The sequence below is a fragment of the Dermacentor albipictus genome, chromosome 1 (genome assembly GCF_038994185.2).
Source record: "Dermacentor albipictus isolate Rhodes 1998 colony chromosome 1, USDA_Dalb.pri_finalv2, whole genome shotgun sequence".
NCBI classification, from domain to species: Eukaryota; Metazoa; Arthropoda; class Arachnida; order Ixodida; family Ixodidae; genus Dermacentor; species Dermacentor albipictus.
In genome coordinates this window covers 64,243,710-64,256,341 of record NC_091821.1, presented here as the reverse complement: position 1 = coordinate 64,256,341, position 12,632 = coordinate 64,243,710, and the positions used below count along the sequence as shown (strand labels likewise).

General features: G+C 45.4%; 1 long non-coding RNA gene across 2 annotated transcripts in view; it reads left to right on the top strand.

Annotated features, from left to right (window-relative positions):
* Positions 1-9,980, top strand: part of LOC135912472 (uncharacterized) — a 38,911-nt gene extending 28,931 nt beyond the window's left edge. Inside the window, exon 4 of one of the 2 annotated variants that reach the window (XR_010567685.2) lies at positions 9,649-9,980. This is a non-coding gene — a long non-coding RNA (uncharacterized lncRNA). Of the gene's footprint in view, positions 1-3,132; positions 3,193-9,648 lie in introns of those variants that run through there. The other variant, XR_010567684.2, reaches the window with a different exon arrangement.
* Positions 9,981-12,632: the final 2,652 nt, after the last annotated feature.

The following is a 12,632-nucleotide window of genomic DNA, read 5'->3' as shown; positions in this document are numbered from 1 at the left end:
CGATGTAATAATTACACCGCCGCCTCGTTTTATAAAAAAAGAACGACTGATTGTGGCCGGCCACTCTCCAGTACTTAGAAGAGCAGCATCACGAAACCTCAATATTTTGCCTCGTCCATTAGTAGGCTTCTCATTACCTTGCTTGAAAGTAAGAGCTTTATCTGCGCATTCATACAGATAAGACGTCTGCGGTACGAGCACTGCACGGAACTTTGAAAGCAGTGCAAGATACAAGAGAATGAGTGAAGGCCGTGAGGGCGTGGCAGCAGGAGTATTTGATTGCTGACAACTCTCTTAATACGAGGCGTATTAAAATATTTTGTTGGGAAAGGCTTGTGAGGCCGTGTCCTTTCATGCTACGCACATTCAATAGATTTCATAAAACATGCTGCAGGACTGCCTCTAAGGGCCCCTTTAATCGTGCAGAGCGGTAAGCCTGCGACGGAGACTCTGAGAAGCTATTATAAAGCAGTGATTCGCATTCCTCCCGTATCCCTTTCCCTGCGATCCTTTTCTTTCTTCTCCTCGTAGTGTGTAGTAGGCCGCTCTGCGATACTTTCTAAGAAACAACGGAACAAATTACGGGAAGAAATGATTCCATGTTTCGGGCTGCCTGTTTCTCCGTCGCTCCCTGGCTTTGTTCTCTCTTGCCTTTTTTTTTTATCAAAAGCATCTTTCCAAGGATTTTGGGCAATATCTGGCTCCTGGTTCGCAGTATGCTGCCACTCTCTCGGTTCTGTTCGTCCTCAGCTGGCATATTGCAAACAAGATGCAAACAATAGCCGAAGAAATAGGAGCTTACGAAAAGTAAAGTCGAAATGCGGCCTTTTGTCCCTGGCCGCTGCCGGAGACGGCAACGGGAGAAAAGGCGTGCTCTGGATCCACCGCAGCACGGCGTTCTTTTATTTATACCTAGAGATCCGTGTTTTGCCAAGGAAACGAGAGGTGCACTAGCGTCGTAGATGCGCCGCGCGGCAGCCAGAACCACTGCTCGCGGAACAGGGACGGGGCTATTTTAGGGCCCAGCAACGGAGCAGACGCGCTTTCACCGCGTTGTCACGAGAATGTAGTAGCCGCCTTGCGCTTTCATCTTATCTTTCTTTCTAACGATGCCGTTTGCCAAACCAAGTTGCGAATAATATGCAAAGCGAGTCTGTGGCGCGTCGTTTTTTTTCCTTCCCCATCATCTTGAACGCACGTCCCTCAGCCCTCTTTGCGCGTGTTGGCATGTGGTTGCATACGGATCGTATATTTGTTCGGAGAGACGGCGCTTTGAACATCCGGATACTGCCCTTCGCTTTGCGCGAACCATACGCTCAATACGGCACCCGTCTTTTCGCAAACTGAGCTGTGTTGCCCTTGCTTTTTTTTCAATAGTTTAAGCCTAGTTAAAGCAACTAACATGCGCTTAAGAAACACGAGACGAATATGCAGCGAGGTGCCATAGAAAAGCATTAAGCTCGTTGTGGTAACTTGATAGCAGCTCTTGACTAGTGGCTTCGATAGGTTAAGCCTCCGATCAAATGTCAGCGGAAACGATCGCTGCTAGCGCTACTATGCTCACCCTGAACCTTGGCCAGTGTTTAAGTGTAGTCATTATATTAGGAGAAAAAAACAGCCAAAAAAAAGGCGCCCACAGGAAACATACAAGAGAGGAAAAAGGCTGGACTACCAACTGTTTATTCGACAGAACGGGGCTCTAATTTATAAAGGGCACTCTGTCACAAGACCATCGTACAATCGGCTTATCACAGCCACCCGTAAAGAAAAAAAGAAAACAATAAATCCCAAAGGCTGCATGCACCTTCTATCTTCCAAGGAATCTCACATCTGTCTTTGCCTGAGCCCAGTGATGAATATCTTAGCAATACCGACGTTAGATAATCGTAGTAATGCAAAGTCACACGTACATAGCGAAAGCAGAGTCAAAACCAATAAAACAACTAAATAAAACCAACAGTACAACAAAACAGTGAAACTACATCCAGGAACACTTACAGAGCCTAATAAAACCAAATGACCAAACACACCAAGCAGAACTGAACATCATGTCACAACCTAGCGGTTTCTTATTATGTCCTTATAGTTACAAAAACGATCCAATGAATTAAATGTCCTTTTTCGTACGGAAACTGACGAGTCACTGCAACATGCTTCCCCTTTTTTACCAATAAGAAAGGCCTACAGTACCTCAGTGCCAACTTATCGCGACTCCTGCCCAAGATCCTGATATCACCAAGCACTGGCTTACATTTGCACTCATTGCAGTAAAGGGGCAAATTTGACCCAGTTCCCTTTTCTAATGATTGACAGTGCTACCATGCTCTGTCGTTAATACACCGGCACGTTTTGTGCGCCTTTTCAAATTGTTTTTTTTTCACAATACAATGTACCAACTAGCCCAACAACGTGTTTTACAAGTATAGTCACATTCAAAGTACTGAATTCATAATTCCGGCTGAATGTGGCATATTGTCGTCGCTTGTACGAGGCTTTATTAATCTCTAGGAATTTGCGTCCACATTTACCCTCCATGAAAATTTGTAGACAACTCAACTTTATTGTTCAGTTTCGGGTTACAGTACTCTCAATAAATTATGAATGCAATTAGGGGCAAATGCCTTGTCACACGAGTCGTGTCGCAACCAAGTAGTAGATTTTATGATTTCTACTAAATGAACATGGCTTCATTACAGCCCAGCTTGGATTCCACAGTTGGAACTTTTACTCTAAAACAATTTCCTATAGCGACCCTTGGGAGAACTTTGCTCGTGAGCTATTACTGAACCTAAAGTCCCGAGTTTTGGCTCACGTAATATCGATTTTTTAGGGAGATTTCAGCGACATCCTGCAGCCTTCTGAAGTCTTCTGGAGATAACGAAATACATATATAAACGATGGAATTTCCAGTATGGCGCCAAATAATTATACTTGGCCGCCAACGGTGCCAGAAAACGTGACCGACAAGTAAGGGGACTGAGACGAACACAAGGCACACTAAGAGAAAGTTTATGTCTTGATTGCGCAGTATGCGCGATCGATAGAGACACGACGACGAAGTTTTTGCGCTCGGTTGCTGGTTTTCTTCTGGTGCTGAAGTTTTTTTCTGTTTACATTATTTTCGTGCATCAGTAACAGGCAACGACGTTTGTGCTGAACCCTGAAGACTCCTACTCTGCTGGGAGATCCTCGCCGCGGAGCTTGCCATGGATGGTCTTGGACTCGTCTGGCGGTGAGCATAGACCGCCCGCCGCTCGGAAGCGGCTCAGTTCAGCAGTAGGATCCGACGCTGTTGATTCTGAGCTTTCTGTCTCAAGATCGGAAGATTCGGATGATTTCATACCTGTCAAGCACCGCCGTCCAAGACGGACGTCTCCAGCATCGTCCTCAAGTGAAGCGACTATCATATACAGCACCATGAAGACTACGAAAGTAGCTTTCATGCCCGTCGACGTGATGGTAAGCCTGAATGCTATCCCCCGACAGAAACTTAATAATTTCTTCTTCAAACTTACCCCTCGACTAATCCAAGAAGTTCGCGTGAATCCCTGGAAAAATGTCGTTTCCGTTGATACAACTGATGATAGATGGTGCAAACTCTACTTGGTTTGTCTGAAATCTATGGGGTCCACACGCGTCCCTACATACCACAGGGTACAAATATGGCAGCTATTGTCGTGTCTGATGTTGTCTTGAATCTCAAAGTTGACGTTTTTAAGAACATGATCGTTTGCACGCCACCATGCAAAATAATAAGCTTTCGAAGGCTGGGCTCGTCAAATTGTATGAACATACTTTTTGCCTCGTGAAAGCTGCCTAGTCATATAAAGGCTGGACTTATGCGCTGTCCTGTTCGACCTTTCGTACCACTCCCTTTGTAATGTAATAAGTGTTTTAAGGTTACTCATGTTCAGGGTTTTCGCACCAGAGATCTGGTCTGTGCCAAATGCGGTGGGAATCACCTTGTAGATTTCTGTGAAAGTCACGCATATCGGTGCCTTAACTATAATGGTGAGCATTTGGCAACGGATAAAGGATGTCCCTCACTGCAGAAAGAACTAAAGGCACTAAAAGAGAAAGCCAAAAAGAAGGCAGCAGGAGATGAAAGCTCCCGTCGGCGTAGTGCTGTCCCAGCCCCTTGAAAAGTAGCGCGTTCAAAGAATGACAAAGACACAACGCATCGGAAAGTAGGGGGGGCGGACCTTCGCCCTCTCAGACACATCGTGGCCAGCGCTTCCATCGAAATCGTCGGAACAAGTATCTACAAAGACTTCGACCACAGTGGAAAACAATGAAAACACAGTACCTAAACCTGTCTCAGCCAACGACGATGTACAACTTGTCAATCTTCTGAAGATGCTTGTCAACGTCATCAGATCTCCAATCGCTGGTCGTCAGACATCAGCAGCGTCAGCAGCAGAGCTACTTTTGGAGGCCCTCGTTCCAGTCCTCGACGGGCTTCACTGGACGTTTTACCGGAAATAATTTTAATAGTTGTCAGCAGCCTCGCCTCTTCGTGCTGCAATGGAATGTCACGTCGATGCGATTGCGGCACTCAGATTTAGTTCTTCGACTCATCGCTATGAAGACTGCTCCAGACGTCATAGCGCTTCAGGAAACTAATGTAAGGAAAGATGAATATCGATTGCCAGGCTTCGTGGGTGTCCACAGTAACACTCGATGCGCGGAACCAGCTTGTGGCTCTTTCCAGTGTGTGGACGCGGCGCATACGCGCAATGCTTCAAAATCTTCAGTGTACGTGGGTGCTGACTTGGATGTCGCGGTTCTTGACACAGACGGCATCTGTGACGATGAGTTTGAGTGTGCAGCTGTTACTGTGATCCTCAGAGGTGTCTCTACGACGGCGCCAAGTATATACAACAGGCCTACACGTTTTTCCGATACCTTACTACTTGAGTGCTTAGTGTCTCGGTGTGGTGCATCGTTTGTGTTATGAGGAGATTTTAATGCCCACCATCCACGATGGTGTAGCCATCCCCAAGACAATCGTGGAGCATAGATTAACGAGATCATTATCAAGAACGATCTGCAAATACTGAATGATAGTTCACCTACATTTATAGGTACAGGAAATGAGTATTGCACTATAGACCTTGCGATATCAACGAGAGATGTGTGCTTAGCCTGGTCATGTGAACCTGACCCGTGGGACTCAGATCACCTACCCATTTGATCAACATCAACACATACTGCGGGTCGCCAGGCTGCCGTGTATACAGTGACTAACTGGGACAAGTTCCGTCAGCTAATCTCAGAGGTACCATCTCAAGACAGCCTGTTTAAACTGATGAGTGAGTGCTTACGAGAAGATACAGTACAACGGCGACGGAGTATCGGCAAACCGAACCCCGATTTAAAGCTTTTGCGGCTCCGCGCATGTCGACGGCGCGCTTATAGGCGGGCACAGTGCTCTTAACGACGCACCGACTGGACTATGTATAATAGCATTGATGCAGCCATACGGGGGCATACAAAACAGCTTCGTCGCAAGAGCTGGGAAGCTTTGTGTCGTTCGTTGCATACTGGAAGTGGTTTGTAATTGTACGGCGCATACTGAACGCTCTCCACACTGCTGAAATCTGCAAGAATCCTACGGCTGCATTGAGCATAGCGACTGGCCAGTCACCAAAAGTTATAGCGGAGGCATTTGCAGACATTTTCGTTTCTCCTGCATCCAGTGACGACACAAATGGCGACCTTCCTTCTCTGACAAGTCACAGCATCATAACCGCTTCCTACGGTCCAGCCTGCCAGATGGACGAGGCAGATTTCACTCTTGAAGAGCTGCGACACTCGCTGAGCCTCTCCAAATGCCGCTCTGCTCCAGCTGAAGATGGTGTGACATATCAAGCATTGCGGAAAGTTGAGAAGAGCTTTCATGACCCTATATTGGACGAGTATAATGAAGTATAGAGAACCGGTATAATCCCTGCTCAATGGAAATCATCCGTGGTGAGACTAATTTTAAAGCCCGGGCGCCCTGCAAGACACTTGAAGTCCTACCGGCCAATATCCTTAATTTCAGATGTCATCACGTTAATGGAGCGAATGATCTCGTATCACTTAGATGCCAAGCTAGAGGAGCTGACGTTTTTTCCCTCATGTCATTAGTGCCTTTCGTCGCCGCCGTTCAGCTCTGGACAGCATACCAGACTTTGTCTCAGCGCTCGAATTTGCTAAAAGAAACAAGTATTCCGCCTACATGCTCTTCCTAGACATACAGCAAGCTTTCGATTCAGTTCCGCATAAGGCGATTATTTTCGCTCTTGCAACCGCAGGAATTTCGGGTCGTCTGCTCCGCTTTGTGTATAATTTTCTATTGGAGCGCCGGATGAAAGTGCGTGTCGGAGGAGTAATTAGTGAATGCCGAAATGTGAAGTGCTGTTGTCCCACAGGGCAGCGTATTATCGCCGCTTTTGTTTAACACTGTACTCGCCGCGCTTCCAAGTCGTTTTCCTCGGTACAGTGACTTCCCTGTGAGCATAGCTGTCTACGCGCTGCAGGTGATATAGCTCTGTGAATAAGCGGCCCTTCACACCTTGGTCCGCGGCTTTCTACCAGCCTGCAAAGAGCTCTAAACGCTACTTCGGAGTACTTAGGTGAAGTTGGCCTGCTCATATCACCTGCTAAGTCGGCTGCAATAGCATATCACCCTAAACAATGCGCTCGTCGAACAATGAGCTGACTGTACCTTGACGAAACGCCTATAAACTGGTGCGACAACACCATGCGTTATTTGGGGCTAATTGTGAATGATCGCATCTCTTGGCGTCCTGCCGTTAAATCTGTACGACGCAAATCGCGCTACCTCCTTAAGTATGTGGCCGCCTTGACTGCTATAGGTCCTGGCTGCGACCAAACAACGGCTCTCCAGGTGTACCAGTCACCTGTACTCTCAGGCATGATGTACGCGTTACCAGTCCTGAACATACCACCTAGTTTGGTGGCCCAACTGGAACGAGATCATCGCGTTGCCCTTCGACTAATGCTTGGATTACCTCGTGAGGCGCAATCTGTTGTATTACTCACTGAAGCGCATCAGTTACCCCTGGGGCTGCAATCAGACCAGAGAGCTCTATATCATATTGAGCGTCTTCACCGCGCATAGAATGGTCAATCGTTCCTTGATTGTCTCATTCACCGCCCGTTATCTCACATGGGAAAATGGCGGCATTATTTATGAATGTCACTGACATTTCTGAACATGCTGCTTCATTTACGCCTCCGCCTCCAAAAGATGTCACGAAACACGTATTCCCAATTCACCTCACAATCCCTGACATGCACAAAAAGTCTGATATGCCTGCTTTGGCAATATTCCAATTGACTCAATCTCACATGTTCGAAAAGTTTCCAGACTATCTTCAAGTATTCACAGATGCATCCGTACACAGCGTAGGTGAAGGCGCCTCTGCAGTTTCTTTCTGCCCTTCGACTCAAGTACTGCGTATCTTTCAAATCCCTCATCCAACTTCGTCAACAACTGCTGAGCTAGCAGCGATTAATGTTGCACTGATATACGTGCAAGAGGAGTTAACTACTTCAAAGATTTCCATCTTTACGCACTCCCGCACTGCCCTTAGCAGATTACAACGTAGTGAGATTGAGTGTCCACTTGTGCGCAGCATTACTGACTCTGCGAGCAAATTTTCATCATGTGGGGTATCTCTCGTTGCTTTATGGATACTTTCCCACGTAGGAATCGAAGGAAATGAAGAGGCTGATCGGCTCACTTCAACTTGCGCTCATAACAACTGTGTCTGGCCAGAAATTTTGTGCAAGCTTGATGACGCTCGTCTGCAGATTCGTCGCCACCTACTCAAGCAGCATCCAGACCAGCGCGTCGCAAAGAGAACGTTCCCGCCCAGTGTTCGCGGTCGAGGCTTGCCTCGTCGCGCTAAAGCCCAACTACTCAAGCTGAGGGTTGGCCGCGTGAACGTACATGAACGTTTATACAGACAAGGACGTGCGGCAAGTCCATCGTGTACGTCTTGTGGCTGCTGCGAGACACTTCAGCACCTTATATTTGAGTGCCCCGCTTTCAGTGTGCAGTGCATGTCGCTAGTGAGAGACTACTATCTCCTTCGCCTGCGGTGTACGACACTCGACGATTGTTTGTACCCCTGTGGTTGTGCGTCTAAACGTAATCAGGCTCATCGCGCCCTACTTACTTTTCTAGAGTTAACTTAGGTTCACGTTTGTAGCGTCGAAACTATTCTATTCAACATTATGAAGTAGCGTGACATTCAGTGACCGGCCCTACTGTGTGTGATCTGCACTACATGTATTTTACTTTATTCTTTAGATTTGTCCTGTTACTCTTCCTTTCCTCTTTCTTCCCCTCCTTCTAATTTTCCATTTCTGTGTTGCTGTCACCTCCCTCCTGTAGAGTAGGCAGGCGTTGTGCCCTTTCCGGTGGCAGTTACCAGCCTGCTCCTCGCTTTCCCTTTCCTGTTAGATGTATATATGGGTTCAAACATAATAATAATAATAATAATAATAATAATAATAATAATAATAATAATAATAATAATAATAATAATAATAATACTCTTTGACGAGCAGTGAACCGAGGTATACACATCAGCACAAGTACACAGAAAACAACACCAACTGCTCGTACATACCAAATCACCGGAGGAAGCACACATCGTTCCCTGATAGCATCAGAGGGCATGCTGACGAAAGATTCCTCCAGCCTTTCTGTCTCAAGAGCTTCTATATATTCTCCAGTCAGCCGATCAGGAGATCTGCATGAAACGTTTGTCTCTTCCAACAAAGGTGTGCAACCAGTCTTTACAATGTCAACACATATTCTCCAGAGATTACTTTCTGTTGCTTTGTACTTATACGTTCTTTCAATCTATTGTTCAAGCATCCACTCGGTTGGACTCATTGCACCGCCTGATAAAAAAATTGCGTGCACCACTTCTTTGTCACAATGCACGAAGATGTCACGATGTTGCATGATGTACTGAGTATTGTCCCTTTTTTCGTTATTTAATGCCTTGTTCTATTTCGCAAGCTTATCTGGAGCGGAAAATACCAAGCTAACGCCGGCCCTTTCGCCCCTATTCTTCACTTTATGTAAAACAGCATGAATGTAAGGAATTGCGGACTTTGTTTTTTAGAGTCTAGTGCTCCGGGCAGGATGATTATTCACAGGCTTCCTGAGTTGCTTGAGAATTTGTTTCTGCAACAACATCCATAATGGCCCGCGGATACCGTGCTTCGACTAGGTGACGAGCTTGCTCGTCAAAGCCACTTTGCAATGAACCGGTCAACACATGACTTCTCAGGGCGTTGTCAGAACATGACTGAACATTGCTGCGCTGTACAAGCTTAGAACGAGGGTTTTAATTACAATAATTGTTTGTTAGGTCCGGGCTTGGGATCTCCCAAAAAGCTGCATTCTTGGTATCTCCAACAAACCTGCGCAGCATTTTGCAGGTAGCTGGCTATCCAGCATCGCTTGGGTTTCTGAAAAGTGTTACCAGGTGGACTAACGTGTTTGTGTAAAGCTAGCACTTTTTGTGTGACGCGAGCATATGTGTGTGGCTATAGCAGCAAGACGATTACGATGGTGTTGACGATCGCATGACCGTGACGGCATGATTTCTATTCCAGGTCTTCGACACGATTTTACGACACGCTGGTTGGTGGGTTCTACATATGCGCTGGACGGCCGTAAGCGACCGCAATTCTGATGTCATCAACAACTAACTGTTATACATATGTACGTGTACCTATGTCTATGTCATGTGGCCTATTTTACAACGACCAATACATTTGTGCTCCGGCGAAGAAACGATAGAACCTGTTCCACGTGGACAGTACAATGTCGCACAGCTTCCCCATAGCTTTAGCTGCTACGAGGAAAGAACTGGGCAATGTGGGCCGATCTTGAAGGTGGTGCAGTCTAACACAGCGTCTCAAAGCGATAGCTGCCACAAGGGAAGACTGTGAGGAACATGCATGTAATGCAAGCTCCAAACGTTTCAAACACTTAGCTGGATTTTGCACAAAAAGTGGGTGTGTGATCATGGCGTAACTGTTAGAGCGTCGGGCTTCTGTGCTGGAAGTCAGAGGTTCAATCCCTTGGTTAGCCACGCACCTATTTTTGTTAAGGGGCCTCAAAACAAGGCTAGACAAGAACCTGCTTTCCTACCTACCACAGACTGCCGCCAATGCGGCAAATAATGCTTCACATTAAAAGCGTCGTCTTACTACAAACGACAGAATAAAGTTGCGTTGCATCGAAACATACCAGAAGGTAGTCGCAGGCGCACATTCTGGCACGTGGCACATTCTGCTCAAATTCCAATTTTCTATTGCATTGCGACGAGCAATTAGGCGAGATTGCGGCACTGCACCAGGCCTAGACAAAGGCAGAGGCACGCGGCGCGGAACTTTTTGGTGCGCGGATAGCGCTGATCCGTCGACACCTTCATTGCCGATGACGCCGCAATGGCTCGGCAGCAACTCTGAGTTGATTGTATGTACATGTACAACAGCGTAGTTCTAGGGTTAATTCTCTAATTCCGGATACCAACTGTTCATGAGGAGTAGGCTTCACTGTAGAGTGCGGATGGTCACCTTGGAATCAAAAAACATTGCTGTGTCGTCGTCGCTATTTTTCCCGCAACCAGAAGAATGGTGCGAGCTTACAGGAGACCTGCAGACATTTTGCTGATTCGGTTTATTTGGTGTTTACTTATTTACACGGTTAATCACTTGCATTTCCTGAATTACTGAATTAAAAGCAGCACCTACTGTGACCAGGGGCCAAATTTTGGATGTGTCCATGAAATGGACTTGTCCACTAGGTCGACACTGACAGAATATGGGCCCTGGTCTACTGCTGCCTATGGCACGAACTCTCTTGGGTAGCCTCGGGAAGGGTCCCAGCACCGCGTCAGAGCGCTGCGAACAAGACGAATAACGATCTTCGTTGAATGGAATAAATGAAGCAAAAGGCATTCCAAAACAAACGCGCAATCGTTAGCGGGTTTCGCCGTGTTTAACTGGACCATAGCCATCCATCCCAGGAGCTAAGGCCTAGGACCAAGTAAAACCGCTCACAAAACTGCCTAGACAACCATTGGGCTTTTGACAAGCTGGTGTAGAATTATGGGTATATAGAAACCAAACACATACAATACATTCGTATACAGCCCTTAAACATTCAGAATCAGAGTCAGAATTTATTGTTAGAATTTGGGTCATATTACAAGTATTTAGTATGCAGGAGGAGGTCCCATAGTCAAAGACTGTATCGGGACCTCCTTTACAAGAATAGTTATGATAATTGACATCTCAAACAACAGTAGCATATAATAAGGTATTATACAAGCAACAGGAAATGAACGTTAACAGAGCAAAATACAGAATTCATTACAAATGATAACAAGGTTTAGCTTATGGTAACATAAATAATTGCACGTGAAGAAAATACCAGTAGTTTATTTACAAGAACAAAAACAAACAAGAAAGGCAAAAAAGCAAAAAAGAACGGACAAAAAAACGGTTACAGAAAATTTTGTCATTAGTTTGTCAATAATAAATGCATTTAGAGTTCCCTTTTGAATTGGTGTAAAGATCTTGTATTTTTCATAATGAGAGGAAGAGTGTTCCATATTGATATGGATGTGAATTCCACGGTTTGTTCACCGTAGTTAGTGCGGATTCATGGTAAAAGAAAATTGTTATTCAACGCGAAACTGGTGGTACTATTAGTTGTCAGGTTAGATGGTGAAAATGTGATGGACGGTAGGTCATTATGTAGAAATCTGTAGAAAAAAATACCGAGGTTGTATTTAGTGAGCCCAGAAATAGCAAGGATGTTATTCTCGTGTAGTAAGGAAGTGGCATCAGAAAAGCATGAACTCTATGTAATTATTCTGATGGCTTGGTTCTGAATTGTTTGTAAAGATGTAATACGAGTATTATAGGCGTTTCCCCAACATATGATACCATAAGTAATGTGAGAGTGGACGAAGCAGTGGTAAAGTGAGAGCAATGTGGTACGCGTGAAGTAAGGGCGTGCTTTATTTAAGATGCGTATACCATAAGCTATTTTCTTTTTTATGTGAGCAATATGATTGCGATATTTCAGATTACGGTCAAGTAGAACGCCAAGGAAAGATGAACATGAACTTGGATGAAGGCAGTGGGGACCAATAGGTGGAATGGAAGCTATGTTTCGCTGATGTGAAGAGAATACAACAAATTTAGTCTTAGTTGCATTAATAGGTAACATGTTAACATTACACCACCTTAAGATGTTTTCTAAGTCAGTATTTAGTTTATTAACGAGAGATGAGATATCTTTATGAAAAGTGAATATAGTGGTATCATCAGCATACAGAATGCATTTTGTTGAAGAAAGACAATTAGGTAAATCATTAATATAAACTAAAGACAGGAGTGGCCCCAGGATGGAGCCCTGAGGCACACCGATGTTAGTAGTTCGCTGTCGAGAATAAGCTCTGGAAACAGAAACAACTTGAACCCGGTTATACAAGTAGCTTTTTAGTAGCGAAAGGGCAGGACCGCAAATGCCAATTGCTTCGAGCTTAGAAAATAGAATATTATGGTTAATGCTATCAAAT